The sequence below is a fragment of the Lissotriton vulgaris genome, chromosome 11 (genome assembly GCF_964263255.1).
Source record: "Lissotriton vulgaris chromosome 11, aLisVul1.2, whole genome shotgun sequence".
Classification (NCBI taxonomy): domain Eukaryota; kingdom Metazoa; phylum Chordata; class Amphibia; order Caudata; family Salamandridae; genus Lissotriton; species Lissotriton vulgaris.
The window spans coordinates 267,650,598-267,672,027 of record NC_141699.1 but is presented as its reverse complement, the minus strand read 5'-3'; the positions used below and the strand labels follow the sequence as shown (position 1 = coordinate 267,672,027).

General features: G+C 44.8%; 1 protein-coding gene across 11 annotated transcripts in view; it reads left to right on the top strand.

Moving 5' to 3' along the window:
- Positions 1 to 21,430, top strand: part of MTMR3 (myotubularin related protein 3) — a 1,591,444-nt gene that overhangs the window by 1,059,379 nt on the left and 510,635 nt on the right. The window lies entirely within an intron of this gene.

Here is a 21,430-nt window from a genome sequence, read left to right as displayed (position 1 = left end):
ATCTCACTAAGGATGCAGACCCATGGTGCAGAGGACGCGGTGATGACAAAGACCTTGGTTGCAAGAGATGCTGGAGCTTCTTGTAGCCCAAAGATCTCTGGAAGACGTGTCAACAAGCCTTGGTAACGGCAAGTCGACGCGGTGCACAGGGATGCTATTCCAGATGGTCTTACGAGGGATACTAACTTCAAACTCGGTGAGGAGACAGTGCAGGTCTCAGGGGAGTTGCGGAACCACCACATGTGTTGCGGAGCCTTTCGGAGTCCTTGGGACCTCAGGAGCAGCAGACTAGTCAGCATTGTTGTCTGCCTGCCTGCAGAATGACTCTTTCACTCCAAGGGAGATTCCTTCAGGTGTCTTTGATAGAGAAGAACCTGGATGAAGGACAGGCACAGACGACTTGCAGGACGACGAGACCAGGAGCAGCATGAGTCTTCTCAGATGCAGTGTCTGTTCCCAAACGAAGTCCAAAGTGCTCTGACAGTAGAAGTGGAAGTGGTTTCGGATCTGAATCTTGTCCCACAACGAATCTGAAGAGCCATCCACAGGTAAGCCCTTAAGTACCCAAAGCAAAGGGTTGGGACGATTCATGGGTCCCTCCCAGAGGAGGGGCTGGACAGAGGGGAAGATACTCCCATGTCCTCTGTTCAGTTTATGCCAGAGCGGGAACCAACGGCTCTGTGAACTGGTTTCAACTGGAGTATGCAATGAGGGCTCCAATTGTGACCTTCTAGCAGGATCCCAGTCACTCGCCAGAAAACAGAATGACACCAGCAAAAAAAAAAAGGGGGGGGGGGTAACCATGACAGCATATCCTACTTTCCTACATTTTCTTTTACCCATGACCCTACGCACAATCGCTTCACAGAGTGCATATTTTCTTTCCTATTGAGTCATGGGCTCAGTCTCTTAGTGTTGCCACTTGTGTGCCTCCTTCTTTTAACGATATCTGGATGTGGTCACCTGTTGTTGAGATATATATATTAGATCACCCTTCTGTAATATTAGCAGTTAGTGATCCACAGCCTTCAGTCAGAGGTGGGCGGGGGTGATATAATGGAAAGGGATTCCCCTCAATTAGGAAGCTGAGGCTACTTTTCTGAGACATTATCATTAGCTTTTCCATTATTAGCAGGGTCCATAGCAGCCTCATGCCCCCCACACTTTGAACTAACCCCATGTTAATATTAATGGAGAGTAGCCGGGTAGGAAAACCAGTCCACTAATATTCTATAATGTGCTCTTGGCCTAGTATATTACGCACTCTGGTGAATATTCTTCCATATAGTTAGCCACTGTGCTTTCAAAAGATTCATATCTATTCTGATTTGCCAGTTAAGTCTATATTGAGTACCACTAAACGGTAACGCCTCTGTAAGCAATACATTGAGTTGTGAAATTAACCTCTTTGATCCCTTAGCCTGTCTCACACATCTTTCGAAGGGAGTAAAATCTCTAGTGGTTACTTCTCTCAATCCCTGCTGTAAAACCGAATGGCGTAGTTGCCTATAGCGAAATCACTAACCCTAGCACCACAAACTCCCACAAAGAATTTAATCCCACCATTTTGAAATGGATCTGAAATCATAAAGCAGTCTCTTTCCCACCACCCTGAGAATGAGCCGGCACAAAGGACTGATTGAAATAACTGGGTGTATGTTAAGATGGGTAGATGGTTAATTTCAGCTGCTGATGTACACTACCTCAGACCTGGAGAGTTATGGATGTTGGTTTGCTAAGGTAGGCGTTCACTGGTGATTCCTAGGTTTCCAGAAAAGGTTCCATAATATTGCGTCAACCACAGCCCTGTCCATGTGTACCCAGATCTTTTCATCTGTCCTGTCCCTCCACTCTGCCAAGACCCTAAATTCCAAAGCTCAGTAATACTTTTTAATATTGGGGAATGCCCGTCCCATGGCTGACACATCATTTTATATCAAATCCTTGGTTACTTTTCTTCTTAAATATACCCAAGGATAGCGCGTTTAAGATAAACAAAAAATGTCTCCGGGGCAAATGTTGGTAATGTCCGGAAGATGTACACTTTTGGGAGTATTGTTATCTTGATGGAATATACTCTCCCCAGCCAGGAAATAGCTATCTTCTCAGATCCCTTCCGGAGGAGGCCAGAAGCGGCGGAAAAATAGCCTTATGTAACTCTTCCGTATCTGGTTTGATCGTGACTCCCAAATATTTGATGGCCTTCATAGCCCACCAAAATTGGGTGCTATGTTTTATCCGTTCTAATGTGGATCAAAAAGGACAAGATTATATATCTCCGATTTGGTTAAAGCCTAAAATTGCTTCATATTCACTTAGAAGTTCTTACAGCCTTGAGAGAGAGCCTAGATTTGAGCCTGTTAAAATAATGCGTCTGCAAAAGCATCACCTTGTGGGAACGTCAGCCAAACTCTAACCCCTGCATCTCCCCTTGTTCATGGATACATTGAGCCAGTTATTATATTGTGAGGGCAAACTAAAGTGAGGATAGAGAGCCTCCCTTCCGGGTGCTCCTACTGGAAATCAGAGGCCTTGAGATGTAGCGATTAAGTGATATTGTAGAGTTTGGTTTGTAACACACCACAAGGACCACTGTCAAGAACATTAGGCCACTCTAATCCTCTGCAGTGTTTGTATTAGGGATGAACAGTCAAGCTGGCCAAATGCCTTCTAAGCATGGACGGTTACCTGGGCCGCTTGGGTAGCCTTTTTCCAGGCTTTTTCAACCGGGTGTATTACCCGATGCAGGTGTTTGGCATTGTCAAACACACTGGGATTGGTGTGGGTGGATCAATTCAAGGAGAATATCACCCAGCCTTGTCACCAATATTTTAGTTTAAATTTTGACATCTAAATCAAGAGGCACTATTGGGCGATATGAAATGCATAGGTTGGGGTCTTTCCCTAGCTTTTGACTGAGGGAAATGGTCACTGTTGTGATTGTGGTCTTGACCCCATACCCTTCAGAAAGAGAGTTAAGAAGCCAGTAAGATGTGTGGTAATAATGTAGAGAAGGTTTTTATAAAACACTCTCTTAAACCCCTCGCGCCAGATGTTCAGTTTGTCTTTAGAGACTTTATGACTACTTCAGCTAAGGGGGATTCTCATTCTCTCTGATGCAGCTGGGGATAGACCCGGTAAAGAGCCAACTTTCTGAATTTTTATTTGCTTATCAATTTGTTTGCTGATTTAGAGTCCAGATTGGATCTGAATTCCTTCCTTGGTCCTTTTTTTTTTTTTGGGGGACTAAAAATATAACAAATAAATTCCCCTCCCTTTCTTAAACCATTTCCGCTGCTTTTTTTCCCCAGAAGTGTGCTGTCTTTCTGACAATACTCGCCCTGCTGGTATGAAGACAACCTTTTGGTCAAAATGTCAGTGGAGGGGGCTTGAACCTGACCGAATAGCCGGTTTACACAGTATTCACCACACCTGTTTTTGTGATGGTTTGCCACTCTAGGAAATTATTGGAGCTGCTTCCCTCCCACCATCGAGGCAACAAAAGAGGGGGCCACCTGCCTGAAACTTTCCGGCAACTGCAGGTCATTTACCTCTTCCTGCCCGCCATTTTTGTTGAATAGCCTGCCTCTGCCATTGTTGATATTAAAGTGATTGAAGACTTTGCACCCATCAAAGGAAATTACGTCTTATGTAAAACTTGTACTTGTTATTTCTTCTCTCCTCTTTCTTTTGCAAGTCTACCACTCTAAGTTGGTTAATCAAATAGACATATGTATAAAACAAGGTGTGTCCTGATCCTTAGCTCAGTTTCCTTTGTCCAGCCAGGAACCACAATCATTGTTAGTCACAACACACCCTAAATTATCCTGTGTGCAACCTCTGGTAGCTTGACACAGAGCAGTCAGGCTTAACTTAAGAGGCAATGTGTAAAGTATTTGTGCAACACTTCAAACAGTAACACAATGAAACCACCGCAAAATATTCGTAAATAAAACAAGACCAAAATGATAAAAATCCAACAAGTAGAAGTCGAGATATGAATTTTTAAAGCATTAATGTAAAATAGCACCTAGAAGTACAAAGTGCTTACACAAGATATCTGATCACGCTGGGCCGGGGCTAAGTAAAACGTACAGGCTGACCGCAATGGAGGACAGGCTGGATTCAGAGACTCCCTTTGGCCCGCTGAATCAAAGTACCTTCATCTGGAATGCGTCGTCATTGACGAAGATGCGAGATGCAGCCAAAGCCATGCGTCCGTGTCGAGCCACGGAGTGGACATGATGCGTTGATTTTCTCCACACAACTGTGGCGATGCATCAGTTCCGAGTGCGAGGCACTGGTTCTGAATGCAATGCGCTGCTGCTCCCGCTGTAGGCGATGCGCTGGGTCCGAAGGCGATGCGCTGGGTCCGAAGGCGATGCGCTGGGTCCGAAGGTGATGCCCCGGTTCCGAAGGCGATGCGCCGAGTCCACTCCACATATTGAGAATGCACTAGTCCTGACTCACCCAAATGCGAAAATGTGGCTTTCCGATGAGGATGCGTAGGTTCTGTTTGTAGCTGCCCTTTATACCCAGTTCCAGGGACCCTAGACTGGATTGGCACCACCTGGCAGGGCAAGATTGGCAGCAGGCAAAGTTCTGGTGCTGTAACAGGATGAGTTGAAGTCTTTGATGTCCTTGAAACTTAAAACAGGAGGCAAGCCAGCATGCCCATGAAGTCTCTCTGGGTTCAGTGCAGGTCCAGTGTGGGTTCAAGTGATTCAGGCCCGGTCCTTCTCACAGGCAGGAGAACAGAAGGAAGCAAGGCAAGAATCCAACAAAGCAACCTTACAGTAGAGTCTCATTCCTTCCAGCAGCACAGCAGTTCGTCTTCCTGGCAGAGTGGTCACAAGTCCAGAAGTGTTATGAAGTTATGGGGTCAGATGTCCAGTACTTGTACCCAGTTGTGCCTTTGAAATGGAAGATACTTCAAAGAAAGCATTGAAGTGCACAGAGGACCTCCCTTCTCGCCCTGACTCCAGACTCACTACAGGGGGGGTTGTATGCAGGCCATTGTTTGTTAACAATTCACAGCATATTCAGGTGTAAATGTGAGGCTATGCTCAGCTCCTCGCTACCATCACCCCGATGGCTCATAAAGACACACCTAAACTTCCTTTGTGGGGGACTGCCTAGAGGGAGTAATCAAAGCCCAGCTGTCACCCAGCTGAGATTAAACCGTGACGAGCAGCAGACACCAAATGGCTGAAGTAAGTAAATGGCAACTTTCCAATAGTGGCATTTGCTACATTGTAACTTAAAATCCAACTTCACCACAAGTTGTGATTTTAAATTGTGATTCCAGTGACCGCAAACTCAAAGTCTTTTTCTTCACAATTGGAAATTAAACTTAAAAGATGCAATAAGGTGATCCCAATATTATCCTATGGGAAAGATAAGCTGTGCATTAGTGAGAAACTAAATTGAGAGTTTACCTTAGGGGTGCCTTATATTTATAAAAAGGAAAGGTTTAGACCTTGTAAGAGGTTTATCTTGCCAGGTTGAAAACTGCACATACAGGCTCCGAAATGGCAGGTCTGAGCATTGGTTAGAGAGCTACTTAAGTGGGTGGCACAATGAGTGCTGCAAGCCCACTAGTAGCAATTAATTTACAGGTTCAAGGCACATGTAGTGCACTTTTTTAAATAAATCTTTTTATTAAATAAACAAGAAACCAAAGCAGCATTGCCAAAGATTAATACAGTGCAGTGCAGACATCAGTTATTTTACCACATTCTCATGGCTGTAATTCAACAGTTATCATGGTAGATCTACAGAACAATAAAATGGTCGGAGAATACATATGTATAGTTAGTCGCAAAACATTACTCAACATTGTGGTCAGCTAATCCTCGGGGAGCGTCATCAAAAGGAGCACATAACAGACCTCTGCTTATATTCCAGGACCCCTAAATTTTTGTCCATTTCTGTGGGCATCCTCTACTTTCATAAATCACACTCTCTGCCTGCATGCACCAATCCATATCGGATTCCCAATCTGATAACTTTAGTTTTATCAATCCTTTCCATGTTCTGGCGATATTTCATTTTGTGACCATACATCCAAGGGATACCCACATCCTCTCAGTTCTGGACAAATCTGTAGCCTCCCAGATGTTCAGCAGACAAAGGCGAGGTGAGACTTGGATAGACTTGTGACAAATTAAAGACAGCACTGATGTGACCTCCCCCCAGTTAGTCTGAAGAGCTGGACATTCTCACCACTGGTGGAAGTGAGTGCCGTTTAGACCACACCCTCTGGGATAAGAGAGGGAGCTTCGTACCCTTATTTTAACCAGAACTGAAATAGTATAGTAGGCTCTGTGTAGTAGTTTAAGTTGGATGAGTTTAAAGCGGGATCGTATAGCCACCTCTCGAGGAGAGGCCAGGGCCTCCTGCCATTCTTAGTCATCGATGTCTCCAACATCATCCCCCCATTTGGTACCAAGTTTTTCTAGAGGATCAGGCATATTGTTAAGTATTTTGCAGTATGTCAGTGAAATGGCTTTGTCTTGGAGGTAGTCATCGAGGAGTCTAGCTTCCAACGGGGAAGACTGGCAGGTCGGTTCCCCTGTGTATTGCTTTTTGTAATATGCTTCGGGCCTGAAAGTAACAAAAAGTTTTCCCGCTGTGCAATTGATAATCGGGCTGGAGGTCGCTAAACGGGGTCACCTTTCCTCCTTCCCACAGATCGGCCACCTTTGAGAGGCCTATAAATTCCCATTTATCAAATCCCGGTTGTTTTGATAGTACGCCCAGCTGGTGTGCGTCGAGCAATGGGGTGACTTGTGTTATTTTATCTTTCCATCCCAGGGCAGCCGTTGCGGTTTGCCATATAGCAATTGTGGTGGAGGTTGGAGTGTGTGATGGTGTATGTTTCTTCCCTCCGTAAAGGGCCCTAGTATATGGGGCGGTGCACCCAGTGGTTGAGGACCACTAGCTGTGAGGCCAATAATAGTTTATAATCGCCGGCAAGGAATACCTCCGTCGTACCAGCTTTTAGTGAGTTTAGCCAAAGCTGTGCGGTGGTACCGTTACTCCACAGCAAGGCGGGTACCTCCGACTCAATGGCGTTGAAATATTGTGGAGGAACCAGGTAAGGCGTTATTTTCTAAAGCATACAGAAATCGGGGAAGGGCCATCATTTTGTAGAGAGAGGCCCTGTCAAGCCGAGTCCGGGGGCAGTGTTTTCCAATGCTACACGTCAGCACGAAAGCGACGCAGAGGAGGTGCAAGATTATGGTCATGAAATATCGTAGGATTGACAGTAACATGTATACCCAAGTATAGAAAACCCTCCGTAACTATTCTGGCCTCACAACCAGTCGACATGATTGGGCGCACTCCACTGAGAACATAAATCAGGGATTTATCCCAGTTAAGCGTATAACCCGAGTTTTTTTAGAATAGGGCAAATATGTGTAAAACACAATGAATAGAAAATCTAGGCCTAGCTAAATAGAGCAAAATGTCATCAGTGTAGAGGTAAATGTTGTCATTCCAATCTGATAAAGTGCAAGTGCCTTCAAGGGATTTATTCAAGTATTGTAGTTAGAATTATTAATATACTTATAATGTCAAGTGAATGAATACCTTAGGCGGTGGTTAATTCCAGCTGTTTGATACCTTAATTTAGTAGTGTTAACAAATCACCAGATCAAAACTTTTTTCATATATGATCCAAATCATCAATGTAGGAATATACTGAGCAAATACAAATAAAAATATTCAATTTTATCTTATTCAAAAAAGGGTACAGGTGTTTTATTTCCCCCTCTCCTTTTTAATTAATTAATTTATTTATTTATTCCGGCTACCATAGTCATAGATGATTGTCAGTGTTGGGGGTCTCAGCCACCTGATGTATCGGGAAGGTGGGGAGAATAACTACTCTTTCCCCACCGTGCAGCGAAAATCAGTCCGGGCTAAGTGGGAGGCCCACTGCGTAATCTTATCGGCCGAGCTCGATGTTGTGCCCCACGCTGTCACAGGAAAACCACAGTGGTAGTACGAAGGGAGCAGCGCTCTTTCACTCCTTGATACTAGCAGGGCCACTGCACCGGGACGTGCTCCAGAGCTCGTCTGTCATGAGATCCGTCAGCTGCGGGGTGGCTCACACCATCAATTTTGCCGGGGTCTCTCTCGTCTATGCAACGTAGTGTAGCGTCGGCTGTGATATCTCCGCTCGTGGCCGTCCGCGATTGGTCCTTTCTGGACCGGTCATGCCAGGGGTGATCAGGAGCCGAGGGCTAGCGAATTGAGCTGGTTTTAACTGATATTTTTATGGATACGGGGGAATCTAGGAGGTTGTCGAGCGGCACTCCACTCTGTTGCGGCCATCTTGCGTGCCGGCTGGCCTCGCCCCGTAGTGCACTTTCTTAGGGTCTTATACGTAAATTAAATTTGCCAATTGGGGTTAAGCCAATGTTACCATGTTTAAGGGAGGGAGCACAAGCACTTTAGCACTGGTCAGCCATGGTAAAGTGCGCATATTCATAAATCCAGCAAAAACAAGGTCAGAAAAATGGAGGAAACGCGCAAAAATTTGGGGGAAGACCACCATAAGGCAGTTTAGTTTAACACTCCACCAGAGTGCTGCATTTCGAAGGCACACTGAAAGTGCAGCACTTTTTGTGGAGCACTTTCAATGCGCCGGTTAATAGCATAATTGTCTCAGCACCCACATTGGTTATGCGGCGCGGGCGCAGAGGCCTTGCCCATTGCAAAGGAGGGGACACCATCTCATGATAGCGCTGGGTTTACATGTGTACCAGCACCATCAGTATTACAGTAGGGGGTGCATAAGCTTTTGCCGGCCCGTCTGTAAAAGGAAGGTGCCCCAGCAGTAAACAAAGTGGATGCACATGTCCGTTGTCCCCCACCAGGGTACTTTCTGTGGTACGGCCCCTCATGTGTGCAAAGGCAGGTAGGTGAATATAAGCACCTTCCAGTAGTATATCGTGTTGTCTGGCTGTCTTTTATTCTGCTCGTTGTTTCCTTCAATTTTCATTTATTAAGTAATTTTTTTTCAAGTATTTATATTGTTATTTCGTAGTGCATTCCTCATTTGTTTCTTTTATTTATCAACATACAGTAATCAATCATCGTCTAGACCAAATGTAGCTGTTCATCATATTTCAAGGAATTCAGGTTCATTATATTGCTTTAAAAAATAACTTCCTAAACGGTCTTCCCCTCTCCACCTCTATGCAGGTGCCAAAGGAATTCGATAATGTATTTATTTGTAGATGGCGTCAACAGTAGATCAACTATATTGCTATATTTTCGTTTTTGGATTATGTCCATTCGTGCTAGTCAAACAAGATTAGAGCTCTTAGTTTTCGGAACCAGATTTTCTCCCTACTGCAGTCTTTTTGCAACACTAGCAGTCACACGGACAACAAGTTTGTGTTTATTTTCAGTAGGTTCCAAGACAGCCTCTCTATCACCATTGTGTGATTATGTAGATGGGAGGATTAGGTTGTTTTTAAGCCTTAACAATGAGGATCTTTGCAGTTCCCAGTAGTTGCAAGTCAGACTCTATTTAGTGGTCTGCACGTTTCCCCACATTGTGGTTTTATTCCTGGTATAAATCTCCTGGCTCATCTGGAATTTAGTTGCGGCTGGAAAATCCTTCCAAAATATGGACAGTTTGGGGAAATCCCACAATATGTTAATTAAGTGCATTTAGCATTTTCCACTTGCCTACAGAGGGGCTGATGTCATCATCTTAGCTATTCGTACATCCACCAAGATGGTTTTGTTCATTGGTGCGCATAAGCCATTGTGGAACCCTTGCATGTTAGCTTGTTGGAAATGCTCCAGTTTGCTCTCTTAATAGCCCAGCAGGGTTGTTTGGTGGGCACTGTCAAGGGTTATGTTAGACCTGGCATCTTTGGCGTAGTTTCCCCCCTATCTTTTTGCCTCTACCTCCTGTATTTTTGATGCTGTGCTGGATTTCGTTTTTGCTGCTTTAGATGCTTTGGGCACTTTGCCACTGCTGTTCAGTGTCAAAGTGCAAGTGCTCCCTGTGTAAATTATTGGGATTGGTTATCCATGATTGGCATATTTGTGTCACTAAGAAACCACCGAAACCAGGAAGACGGTCACCCAGGCCCTCGTCACCAGCCGTCTAGACTATGGGAACACCCTCTACGCTGGAACCACAGCCAAACTCCAGAAAAGACTCCAGCGCATCCAGAACGCCTCAGCACGACTCATCCTGGACATCCCGCGCTGCAGCCACATCACTGCCCACCTGAAAGACCTGCACTGGCATCCCCGTCAACAAGAGGATCACGTTCAGACTCCTCACCCACGCACACAAGGCTCTCCACGACACAGGTCCGAAGTACCTCAACAGCCGCCTCACTTTCTACACACCCACCTACCAGCTCCGATCCGCCAGCCTCGCCTGCGTCCCAAAAATCCAGAAATCCACCATCGGAGGAAGATCCTTCTCCTACCTGGCAGCCAAGACATGGAATTCCCTCCCCACACACCTACGGCTGACCCAGGATCACCTCTCCTTCAAGAAACAACTCAAGACCTAGCTGTTCGAGCAGTAGCGACCCCCCCCCCTGCTCCCACTCCACCACACACAGCGCCTTGAGACCCTTGCGGGTGAGTAGAGCGCTTTACAAATTTTGTAATTGATTGATAGATAAGAAGTCCCTAGTAAAGTGCTCGGAGTGTGCCAGGGCTGGTGATAACAAATGTTACTAGTGGGCCTGCAGCACTGATTGTGCCACCCACATGAGTAGCCCTAAAATGGTGTCTCAGGCCTGCCACCGCAGTGCCTGTGTGCAGTCTGTGAACTGCCATGTCCTCCTGGTCACTGTCCGCTCTGGCCAGGCCTAACCCTTCCCTTTCTGTACACATTGGTCACACCAATGGAAGGCCCAAGGTACCCCCTTGGGCAGGGTGCAGTGTATGTGAAAGGTAGAGCATGTACTAGTGCAGGTAACATGCTCTGGTAGTGAATTACAGCCAATTTCGTTTTTCACTATTGTAAGGCTATCTTGCCGCATAGGCTATCATGGGGAATGCTGGCTACGGTGGCTACCAGCATATCTTCCCATAGGAGCAAGATGGTATCCCTGAACTCTTAGAAAGTTGCTGTTCTCTTGTCTGACCTTTCTGTGTGCCTTGGCCTGTTTGTGAATTGACTGTCTGGTTTGAGAGTGACAGAGGCTGGGAGCCCCCAGGAGGCTGGCTGAGTCAGCTCTAGGCTGAATGACTGCATCTGCATCTTGAGTGGTGGGAGGGGATAGCACCTGGGCCTGAATAGGGCTGTGCCTTCCTCCCAAAATGCTGGCTCCACCTCCTGCTGGGTGGCTGACGACCCTGCCCCTCTCCCTGAAAGGAAAGGAAAGGAGAGGCCAGGAAAACAAAGAGCTCAAGGAACACCCGGAACTGGTTCGAGCCAGGCTCAGAGCCCTCCTGCAAAAGGGGATCAAAGACTTTAGGGGTATAAGTACAGGACCCCTGACTACAGAAAATTAGATCATAGTGGAATCAAGAAGGAACCTCTGCCAAGGAGAAAGATGAAACTGAAGAAGGAAGACTGTCCTGCTGTTGGTCTGCTGGACTGACCTGCTTTTGCTTTGCTGCCAACGAGAGGGGAAGGACTTTGCTTTGTGCTGTGTCCCCTTGCTTGAAGGAATCTCCAAGGGCCTGAGAAGAGCTGGCTCCCTGTTAAGAAGTCCCAGGAACAAAAGGACTTCACCCCCAGCTTCCCTGAACTCTGCTGAGAGAGTTCTGTCCTTCCTAGAGTGCTTGGGCCAGTTGTGGTGCCTCTGGAAGTTGTACCTGTGTTGGGAAGCTGGAAACTAGGTTTTTAAGGAACTTCCTGCAAGTTTTACCGCATCCCTGGGTTAGCGAGAAAATTCCCGCCGCTACGAAGACCGAAAACGTCGCAGCGCCTGTCGACGCTGCCTGAAGACATCGCATCCTTCATTTGCAAGAAGATTTCCGTCGCTGCCAACATTGTCGCAGAGCCTGTCGCCGCAGGGTGAGATCACCGCATCACGTCGCTGCGAGAATAGTCGCAGAGCCATCGCATCCAGGAACTGCGAGTGAAAGATCACTGCTGAGCCGCGCATCGTCGCCCCGGGGATCGTTTCAGTCCCTCAAGATCGTCACATCGTGCTTTTGCGAGCATTTTCCTACAGAACCTCCGCACCGGAATTCATACAAGGTATCGCCTCCCTTCCCATACAGACCGGATTCGTCGCAACATGCCCGCTAAGTGCAGCGGGGTTGTCGCATCGCCTCCCCAAGGTCTCAGGAGTGACGCATCGCTTGTTTTCCACCGCACCATCTTCGGTTTTGGAACTTTGTCGCATTTAAAGGTACTGTTGGCTAAACGGGACGCAACTGTGAACTTTTCACTCAACTGTGGATTATTTTATCGCAACTTTAAGAACTCTTTTGCAACCATATTCTTGAACTGTGTATGATGGATTTGTGTCGTTTTGGTCTTGTGTAGTTTAGATGAAATACCTTTATTTTTTAAACTGTTGTGGAGTCAGTTTGTGTTGGTACAAATACTTTACACATTGCCTTTGATAAGCCTTGACTGCTCGTGCCAAGCTAACAAGGGGGTGAGCAGGGGTTATCTAAGAGTGTTTCCTCCTTACCCTGACTAGAAGCAAGGGTCCCTATTTGGACAGTGGTACCTACCTCTGCCAACTAGAGACCCCCAGTTCTAACAGGGTACATTGTGGCCTTGTGGGTATTTATTCACCTCCCAGACCAGCTGCCATCTCCTATTCCAAGTCCTCATAAAATGATTTCTGAAAAATCTCACAAACCATTTTCCACCCACTCCTATTACAAGGCCACCATGGGACTTTCATATGGTATTTACCTTTTCAATTAATGTTTTGTTTGAGCCTTTCATAGTTATCTGTTAAGACTGCTGACATTGAAAATAGTTTTTCTAGTTGCTGTTACTTTGACGAAATATGCCAGTGAGTTGCACGTGCTGAACATTCACATGCCTTACACATGCATTTTTCCAGACATGTTGGTCTACGAACTAAAATGACTTTACAACCCAAAGTGCTGACAACTTTCTATCCACGGCACACACAAGGAGATGATGGGCGTAGCGCTGAAACATTTCAGACACACATCCCCAGTCACAGATCTGGTTTGAATCCATCATCGTTCTTTCTCACTTTGCCATCTCAGTTCAGACCCAGCTATATGCGAATCAGTCTTGACCCTGTACCTCATGGGAACAGTACAGCCCGAACTGCCACCCCAGGTCTTCTCTAAACCGGAAACAAGCATCCTGGGACCGGTTTCGGGATAGCACCCCTCATCAGCCCGGCTTTCTTGAAACCAGTGGCAAAGTGAACAAGGGACCCACGTCTGGGCATTCCCTGCCATCCGGGGCAATCCTTTACTCACCCCCATTTACCCACCTGCCACTCACTCAACTAGTACACAAGACTTCAAGACGGGCAAGGCAGTCCAGAAGAGGATGCTGTGTATTTGGATAATCTTGAGTAGCAAAATGTGTTACACCCTTGCGCAGAAAGAACTGCCAGCGGAAATCCTGGCCAATTTCACTCAGTGAAAGTCTTTCACCTCCGCTTTGACCAGGTGTGTCCCGTGGATGAGATTTGTTGGGCAGCGATATTAGCTTCCATTCAAACCGTCGACATGTATTCTTATCTTTATTTGGATGTGAAACGGGATGGTCATTTTGTATGCAAGGTGCCTCAGGGCTTCCTTATCTGACCATCCTTAAGATCCCATGTAGAAGCTGGCTCTCTATATAGTGCACTAAAGAGAAGAACTCTGTGTAGAGTGTCCAGTGGATCCCTATTTGGTTCACAGAGGCTAAAATAGCTAATGTTATCGTTCTCTTTTGTAGTAGTGTGGGCGGGCAGTTAGGCTTATCAGAGGGTAGTGCTGAGAATTTGTTGTACTCAGAGGCAATAAATGAGACACATAGTCAAAGAAAAAATCCAAGACAAATTAGAAAAATAACACTTTTTATATATTTTGTAAACCCAAGAACTTTGATCAAAAGTAAGAACTGTTTTTGTTAGCAATTTTTTAAAGGTAAGTAAATCTTTTAAAATTGTGCGCCATTATGCACAATGCAATCTTATGGAAGGAATTGTCATATATGCATAACAGTAAGAACAGTTAGTTTCAGGGGTTCATCTTCTGGGTTTCTGCCCGGGTTTAGCTGGAAGCATTGTATTAGTTAAGCTGGTAGCTGTGTGCTACGGAGAAGGGGGCCACCTGGAAACCGGCCGCACAGGGGGACAAGTCCAAGAGCTCCCAAACGGGCGCTTGGGTCACAATGGGACTTGGAGCAAGGGGGCACAGCTGGTTCTTCAGTACCCAGGCTTGGTGGCTTGGGTGCAGAGAGGTTAGGGCGGCTGGGCTGGGTGTGCAAATGTGTTCCTCGCGGTTAGGGCCAAACAGTTGGCAGGGGCAACCTCAGGACAACTGGGACACTCAAAAAGTGGTTCTCAGTGATGTTGATGTCCCTCGATATCTGCTTGGTCGTGGTGCAGGGAGAAACATGATTGGACTGTTGGTGTTTGGTGCAGGCCGTCCAGTACCCCGTGGATTGATGCTGCATGGCTCTGATTGGCCCTGGTGTCTTTACACTCGGTGGGGAGACTGATCTGACCTTCCAGAGCACAAGTTCTTCCTCGTGGTCGTCTGCGGCGAGGGTCGGGGAGCTGCATGGTGATGGACCAGACTCTGCTTGACTGAGCCTGTGGTCTGCAAGGGAGTAGCTCCTTTACTCCAAGGGAGACTGGAGGAGATTTTCAAAGTGCTGGCAGGCTACCCAAGGCTGTTGTAGATCTCCAGTTTGCAGGAGTTGTCACTGTGTTGCGATAGTATGCAGGGTTTCACGCCAAAAGTTCATAGGGCTTCTGCATTTCTCGCCAGGCAGTGACTATTCTTCATTCTTCTTCTCTTGATCCGTTGAATTTGAGTCTTTGGGTTCAGGGGTACCACCTAAATATAAATTTTGGGGCGTTTAGGGGATTGACACTTAGTAGCCAATGGGCTACCTACCTTTACAGTGTCTACACCCTCTATTTGATCACTTCCTATCAGAAGTGAGCATAACACTGACCCTAGAAGGCTTATTCCGTCCAGAACAAGATGGAGGAATCCAAAAAGGTGGTGTCCACTGTTGTGATCGTATCTAGGACCCTAATTAAATATTCCCGATTTATGCCCTTATGTGATTATAACAAATCATATCCTTATAAAGGCATAAGAATCATATCCATATTTAGTAATAGCCAATGCAATTCAAATACGGCAAGGCTACTTCCTTAGACTCCTAGAAAGTACAACGAGTTCTTTTAACAAACCAAACCGCCAGCAACCTGGGAATTCCCCATTCTTTTGTTTTGATTTGTCTGAGAACTCCTGCGAGCACTGAAAAAACGGCCAGTTCTTAGTGACATCTTTTATTGACGTCTTATGTCCAACCTTACGTCAAACATGGCACTTTCCAGGTATAAATATACCAGCGTTTGCCTTAAGCAACACACAATGGTTTGGAGCAGAGCGGCTATCTACTTATCCGAAGCCCAGCTGATGCGAGTGCCGAAGGAAGCCGTCCCTCCCATTTTGACGCACTAAGAAAGACGCTGTCTTTTTCTCCTGCCGAGAAAATCCAGCTCCAGTGTTTCCTGTCACCCTTGCGGGTCACTGGGAGATCGATTTCTGAGAGCGAGATACAAGACCTCCTTCATTCTAAAACCAAGGTACGGAGCTGATTAGATCCTTGTAGAATTCTTGAGTCAGATTCTTGGCAAAACTAACTTAACTTAAAAACTCCTTTACTCCTTCCCACGTACTAGGCTTAGGTTAGGTACACTGGGGTAGGCGTATTTAGAAACATCAGTTGAGTACGTTTAGTCAACTTTTATCATTGTATGTAATTGTATATATTTTATACTTTTTAATTATCATATGGCTCAGAAACCATATCAATGCTTTTACAGTATTATTTCATAATACTCCTTTTACTGTACGCACTTTACTTTATAACAGGTATTGCAATTGTGGCAATTCATTTCTCTTGCATGAGAAAGAAGAGAGCTCAATAAATAACACATTTTATTGAAAACGCCCGTCTCTCTATTTCTCTGCACTCTGGTGAAACTAAGTATGCACAATTGGCTGAGTGAAATAGCTATCTATTGTTTTCACACGACTCTGGAGATATACTCCTTATTCTGGGGAAGCAAAGTTGTCATGTTTATGCGGTTGTCAGAAGCTAATCCATTCTGGTCTAATCAGGGAAGTTATCTCCTCCCTGTTCATTCGAGAAAGTTTCTAGTGACCTCCGAGCTCGCTGGCAAACCTGATTAAGTTTAACATATTCAATAGAGACCTAGTCGACCTCAGTCCTACGTCTAAACTATCGTTTGTTATTCCAATGCGCAGAGCCTATTGGGAAAATAGGAACTACACTTCATGGCGCCCAACGTTTGGTAAGGCGATAATCTAACGCAAGATACTAGAGTAACTCAGTCGTGCTTTTTCACACAGACCCCTTTTTCCCGTAAAAACTCCAATAGACGTCTGGAGTGGGTGAAAGGTTAATATTTGCCAGAACTTAGTAGGATGAGAATCCTATGTATTACTTTTTGGTTTAGTCAACGTTGAAGCATACAGTGTTCCAAAATATTCTGCACCTAATCTTTGTTTCCTCAAAACTTGCTCTGCAAACTTTCTGTCAGTAAAAATGTCAAGACAGTGAGGACGAAAGAGACAGAGCTAGACTAGTAGCTCAACTCGTAGCGGATGACACACTTGTCCGAGATAACGACCCGGATGCAATAATCATCCCGGTCAATATAAGAAAAACCATAACTATAAAACTTATAGAAAATGGAGTTAACATCAAGAGGTGGTACAGTCATATTTGTGGTAGAGGCACATGAATTTCAGCAGACAAAGGTATTCTATTCCTGGATAAATTTTCCAGCAGCACATGCTGTAACACATGAGTTCCACTACTACAAAATAGCGGACGCTCCAGAGGAATACTCTCCTTTCGAGGAAGTTGAAATCACACTAACATACCAAGAGCACCTGCTCTGGTTTAATGGCGCCCTAAAACATCAAAATCACATTACCAGGCTCGGTCCACTAGGTAGACCAGGAGCCACATGGCTGGTTCTAGCCAGCTACACACCACACCCCGACATTGAAACAATGGCAGACAGAGAACTTTTAGTTCAGTTAAAACAACTAATTAAAATACATAGACAATTGGTCCAATATGTCATGCGGACTTCAACAGTCCAACCTGTAATTAAACTTCCACAAAACACCCCTCACCAGGGGAACACAAATAAAATTACACCACAGAATATACAATCATGTCTCAAAAAATCACTCAGATAGAGGCAGTATTTCCTGATACTACCCTCACGAAAAACACAGAATTCTGACTATCTGTCTCCCAATGGGGATAGCACCACATGTGGAGGACTGTGACACTTGGGGCACAGTTTTTGCTTCTATCTACACAAAAACACATGGTGTTCCGTCTATGGCGGTTATACCATGTGTACCAGATGTTGTAGGTCATAAAGCGCCGGGACACTCCCCGGAGTAGCCGAACGCTATACAAAACACCACCCAACATTAACATTAACTAAGACAGATTCACAATGAATACGGTCCAGAACCTGCTTTAACTCTGGGTATGAAATTACTGAAAGACTTTAAGCAGGTCTCGGCTATATTCTTAGCCAACATAAAAGGAGAAGCAGCATGTGTGGCGATCCGCCAAAAATTGAAAGAGACGGATATAGCAGGCCAACCTTTTGAACTTGCTAAAATAATTGAAAAATCCTATGAAGAATTAGGCAGAGATAGTTTGGGTGGTAAACCAGTAAAACCCCAAATAATTGAAAATCCTGAAAAAACTTTTATTAAAAATGATCTCAATTCTCAAAAGAAGAAGTGGGAGGGTAATAAACAAACCACTCCCAGAGAAAAACAGTTTCAGTCCAGAGGAAGGTCTCCCCAACAAAGAAATAGATCTCCAGAAGGGGGAGGGGGGAGGGGGGGGGGAGTCTCCCCAAAGGGAACCCTCTGAAAAAAGATACAACCTTAGAAATAGGGACAATTTGAGAAAACCTGACAGATATCAAGATATTGATACACGTCCCTCTCGATCTTTTCAGACTTCATCAAAGAAATCTGAAAGAAGAGAACGGTCAGAACATAAAGAAGAGCACGTCAAGTCCAAAGACAAGGAACCTGCTCATCAAAGTTAAAAAAATTAATTTCCCAGAAAGAAGGTAGCCAGTATTAAAATAAAACATGCCTAGAATTTTGAGGACACAACTGAAAAACGGAGAGTGGGCCCAGACAATGCTAGACAGCGCAGCAGAAGTGAGCATAGCTCGCAAGATCCTGATGAATCTTCTGGAGACAGTGGACACGAATGAATACATTCAAGTGGAAACTGCAGACACCCGAGTGAGCATGCCCCATAAACTATATGAAATAACATTACGTATAGAGGGATATAAAACTAGGAAAATAAAAGGTTTCTTTTTGGAGAACCTATCTAAAGGCTATGATATCCTTCTAGCAGAAAAGGACTGGCCACCTGACTTTGTCGGGGAGTGCCCACATGGCGAAGAAATGATTATGCCTGCCTTCTCAAATCACATTCCAATTCATAAAAAATACACACTTGCTAGAAAATGGGCAGTGGCCCAAGCCCCTGCATTATATAAAAATCATGTAGGATGGTATGAGGATTCTCCTCACCATAAAATCCAGTTAAAAAATCAACCTACTGCACAGAGGCAGTATCTTGTTAAGCAAGAAGCTAAAAAACAGGTAAAAGAAATTTGAGACCAACTTGAATATCAGGGGTTGATTGAAACATGCACCTCACAAATGAATAATCCTATGTTTCCTGTCTCCAAGCCAGACAATTCATATTGTCTAGTTTTGGACTACAGACATCTAAACTCCTGCTGTAAAACTTTTGCAGTACAAAACTCACACAGTGCAGCACTAATGAATAACATTGTGCGCAAGAAATATAAAACGACATTAGATATTTCAAATGGTTTCTTCTGTCAAAACATAGCACCTGAAAGCATATATTTGACCGCTTTCTCCAGCATGGGGACCCAAAAACAATTCTGCAGTCTCCCACAGGGATTCAAGAATAGCCCAGGATTATTTTCATCCAGGGTAACAGAGTTACTACAAATTTATGATGATGAGGCATTATCTTATGTCGATGACCTGGAGACTCACTTGAAAAGAGTGAACACCATCATTCTTGGGTTCGCATCAGAAGGGTACAAATTTAACTTTAAAAAATCACAAATTGCCCATCTATCTGTCCTATTTTTAGGATATGAATTATCAAGTGAAGGCAAAAGCCTAGCAGACAACTTCTTAGAGACGTGTGCAGTACTCCGAGCTCCAAAAACGCTTAAAAATTTACAATCCCAATACTAGGTTTCCTGAATTTCGGAAGAACATACATTCTAAATTATGCAGAGAGGGTTAAACCTCTATACGAACTGATTAAGCCTGATTTTAAACCAATTAATTGGACTCAAAAACATACAGAAATTTTAAGATCATTACAGACAGACATGTTAACTAAAACAAAACTGCAAACACGCGCAAACGAACGTAACCTTGTAATCCGAGACATCCCAGTAAGATGCGGATTCACATACCTGACCTCCAATGAGGGAGAAACGGTACCAATAGCTTACAAATCACGTTTGTACACACAAGCTGAAATGAAATTTAGTTCTACTGAAAAAATTCTAACTGCGGTTCAAACTACTGTAGCAAAAGAAAGAGCACTAGCCCAAGGGAAAAGGATATCTGTTTTAACGGTTGTATCAGCCATTGAGGCGGTAACAATACCAGGCAATCTTAATGCTAAAGCTCTGGATCCAAAATGGATAAAATGGGAAACTTCTCTTGCAACAGAAGACGTGACACACGCATTTGATCCGAAAATGAAAAAATTAGAATATCTGGAATATGAAAATGAATGTCCTCTGCCGATCGAAATTGTGCCTCTCGAACAGTACACCTGTGCAATCTACACGGACAGATTTGCACAACACTACGTTGTGGAAAAACAGATTTACAATGCAGCGTGCGCGATTGTTAAAGGTCGCTGGCGCCTAGGTAAATTCAGACCGATGGTCACTAAAACTGAATCTCTCAGAAACTTTACAGCTCAGCGAGCTGAAATAAGATCTTTAAAGATGGCGCCTGAAATGAATGAAATGAAATGAAAATAAAATTTGTAAAGCGCTGCAGCTGCCCTCAGGCGTCCAGGCGCTATGACTAAACAAGAGTGCCCTCAGATGAACAAACAGAGATTCTGGTTACTGAAACAAAAAAGCTTTAAGCTGCTTCCGGAAACTGGTTAGGTTGGAGTTGGTTCTCATGTGCAGGGGGAGGTAGGGAGCTTGAAAATGCAGATCGCGAATTACCAACACTAATAGTGTGTGATTCGCATTACTGCGTCCGATCTTACAATAATTCCATGCAGACCTGGATAAAAAACGGTTACAAAGATGAGACAGGTGCCACAATAAAGCATAAAAAACGATGGGAACAGGTAGTTCTATTGCATAAAGAACTACAAAAGACTCACGTGATACATACGCAGAGTCTTCAACGTGATGGCGTTCACGTTGCAGGGCATTCATTGGCTGACAAAGCCACAGCGGCAGCTGATCACTCGGCTTCCGTAGCCACAAATAAGCGTACGAAAAAATAAATAGATGGCGAGACGCTGCTTGCTGTAAAAGCCTCAATGGAAGGCAATTATGCGGTGTTACCTCTAAACTAGCCACTCGGCAATACATACATAATTGATGCGAACTCCGTTCCGTTTGCTCAAATCCCTGGAGTGGGGGATAGAGTAATTCCAAACACGAACCGGAGAGTCTTCTTGATACAAGCAGCACACATGGGATTGGGTCTGAGGCATCAAGAGATCCTGAAATCTCTAATAGAATTACAATCACAATACTGGTGGCCAGGGATGAGCGTAGAAATGTATAACTTTGCAATGAATTGTCAGGACTGCAACAGAGATCGCAGTTGTGAACCAGACCAGACACCTGCCCAGACACCACTATTAAACAGCATCAGGCTATCTATGCGCAGAGATCCAGACGGAAAAATGCGATCCCATATTTATTAAGACGTGATTCATTTAGATGAGACCCCCAGCGCTCGGCTGACGCCAGAACTGTTATAAAAGATTTGCGAGTCTTTATCGGCACATACGCAATTGGCATGCTACATTCTGACCAGGTTCCTGCGTTTAGCTCTCGGGCTTACAAGGAGGCCATGGCCAGCATGGGCATTGCATTGCGTTATTCTAGTCCATTCCATCCCGAGG